Consider the following 3,113-nt stretch of genomic DNA (forward strand, 5'->3'; position numbering starts at 1 on the left):
GTATTATTTTACAGAATAGGTTTTCTTGGTTTGTTTTTAGTAACTATCCAGTTTCAACAGACAAGAAAAGAACAGAGAAGGTTTACTTACACTAAATCATGTAGCTAATTAGCTCATTATACCAGGTTCACACCTATTTTTTTTTTTTTAACTGCTAGCCCTTTTTTGCAGGATAAAGAAAAGCTATATACCTATCTAAATTACCTAATAGCTAGCTAGCCGTCAAGAAATCACGCTAAGCTCGGTTAGTTGGTTATAATTTTTGTGGTTATCTTCACTACTAATTTTGAGGAATATATATACCCTGTCACTAGTTCCAGGAGGGTCCACAAACCCAGCTTTATATAGATATAGATGTAGATATAGATATATTATATATAGTATATATATATTATATATAGATACATATACATATACATATATATACATATACATATATGTACATATATATATAACGACAACTTTTATAATACAACAAAATATTCAGCAAGAACAATGTTAAGATTAGTTATAGCTGTATGCCCAATATGGAATCTATAATCACTGCCCACAACAAAAATATAATATACAAAAATAATACACCATTAGTAAAAACTTGTAACTGTCTCAAGAAAAAAGAATTCCCCTTGAACAACGAATGTTTGTCAAAAAACATTATTTACGAAGCCACTTTATTTACTGACAATAATGAGGCAACAAAATATATAAAGTACTTTGTGAAACAACGTTTAAAAAGAGATAACCAACTATAAGCAATTGTTTAGCACCAAAAAGTAACAAATTAGAACATCTCATTCTACAGAGTTTTTGCAACAAGAAAGAACAAGGAAAGAATCCACCTGTACCTTGGCAGATCATAAAGAAAGTACAGTTGCTTTGAAAGTACAGGGCAGTGTAGCAGCATGAAACTCTAAGTACAAATGTTATAAAAGATAAATAAATTCATATTTTCTTCAAGAAAAATGAGGTTAAACAAAGGACTAAATTAAAAGGAGAAAGGGGGTGCTTGTATAAACATATTAATGAACTTCTATAAGGAGATGCATCAAGGAAATAATGAGGATGTACAAAGAAAAAAATTACATACATTTTATTAGATAGATGTTGTAAAATTTTGCATGATGTAGTCATAAAACATCATGCACAGGGCTTCAAAAATTCAAAATTTTGGTAACAAACGTATAGGAATATACAAATTAAATTCTGAGTTAGGAATTATTCACTGGTAAACATCCTTTGTCAGTAAACTACACACTATGTTAATTATTGTCACTGCCTACAAATCTGTTTGTGGCGCCGTAGATTAGTGGTTATAGCTTTCGTACTTTGTGCAAGAAACCAGGGTTCGATTCCTCTTGACAGGGATTCAACATGGGCGAGTGAATGTTACCATAGCCCCAGGTTTACCCAAACCATGTAAGGGAAATTGGGGAGATGGCACACTATGTGGGCCGTTGGATGTTGCCGGGTGTGGTCTAGTACAGTGTGGGCCCTACTAATTGGGTCTGCGTAGCTCAAAATGAGCATTAAATACCCTAGGACTCCTCATCTAAGCCATGGCCCCTTTTGGAAATAATAGACAGTGTATATCCCTTAATATTTGTAAGGCTACCCAAATATGCACATCTACAGTACTGGAATCAAGACACCTAACATTGTGAGCGCGTATCATGTGCGACACGAACGATCCGTGATCCTATCGTGACCATCGCGATAGAAAAAATGTTCACGAAGAGCTTCGCGATAGTCGCGGTGCATAAAAAAATAACGATGCTATCACGATCATCACTATTAATCGTGATTGTCACCATGGGTTGTGAATAACATTTAAAATATTAAACAATAGATGTGTATATCTAATCTTGTGTCTTTGCTTTTGTTTTTTTTTACTTTTAAAAATTCTTTTGCATCTTGTATTTTTATTAGGAATTGGATTTTAGAAATAAAGTGACTCCAACTTAATTACTTGTTCTACGCGCAAGGTAGATAGCAGTCTACGGTCTGTCAGTCGGCGAAATAATAATAATTTTATCGAAAATGTATAAATGGTCGGAACAACAAAAAAATTAAAAAAACAACAACAGAGGAGGAGGGTGTTACAACATGTATATTTTTCTATATAAGTTTTGCTTGTATTAGCGAATGTTAAATTAGCGAATGTCCGATTTAATGAAAGTTTATGGAAAAATAAGAATTTATGGTTAGAACAACAACAAAAAATAACAATAAAAAATAACAACAGAGGAGGGTGTTACTACAACCGTTTTCTATGTATTTTTGCATAACGCACCCAGTTTATATTTTTTAGTTGTGAAGGAAAAGTAATAATAATTTGTCTCACTAAAAAAATGTAACTGGTACTCAAGGTGAAAAGATAAAAATAATTGCATGTTAAAAAACTTGTTTTCAAAAGTTTTGCAGCAAGTTTTTTTGGTGTTATTTTGAAAGCTGTACAGCAAGAATTATTCTTGTCCTGTTTCGAAAGTTATACAGAATATACCTGCGTTGTTTTGAAAGATATACAGCAGGTTATACTTTAGGCTGTTTCGAAATTTATACAGCAAGTTATTATTTTCCCATTTAAAATAATGAAACACAGAATTTATTTTAATAAATAACTTAAGTGCTCTTTTAATGTTTTTTTTGCGCAGACTTATAAGAAAATTAAAATTTAAGTGCAAAAAAGTTTCACGGACTATAGCTTAGTTGACAATATTTAAAGTCTTTCGCGACATTAAACATACATTAATCTTAATCATATATTCATAATCTTTTTTTTACGAGATGGGATAAGAAAATGTTTGTTTGTTGATATTTTTATTATTTTTTTTTTATCGTGAAAGTTAGGGTCCAGGCCCGTAGAACAACTAAATAAGTTAGAGTCTAAACAAGAAAAAAGCTTACGACAACGAAAATATTTTTGATTTATAAAAAAAACAAAAAACAATTATTCATATTTAATTGCGCTATTCTCATATGACATTAATTACGTAATTTTTATAATGTTTAAAGATGTGTCATGACAGTCGCGATATGGATTGCGAAAGTCACGATGCATCGTAAAAGTCGACCTTGCGACGGATTGTGACTTTCACGATGCTAAAAATTTTTAC

This window comes from Hydractinia symbiolongicarpus, chromosome 8, assembly GCF_029227915.1.
Source record: "Hydractinia symbiolongicarpus strain clone_291-10 chromosome 8, HSymV2.1, whole genome shotgun sequence".
NCBI classification, from domain to species: domain Eukaryota; kingdom Metazoa; phylum Cnidaria; class Hydrozoa; order Anthoathecata; family Hydractiniidae; genus Hydractinia; species Hydractinia symbiolongicarpus.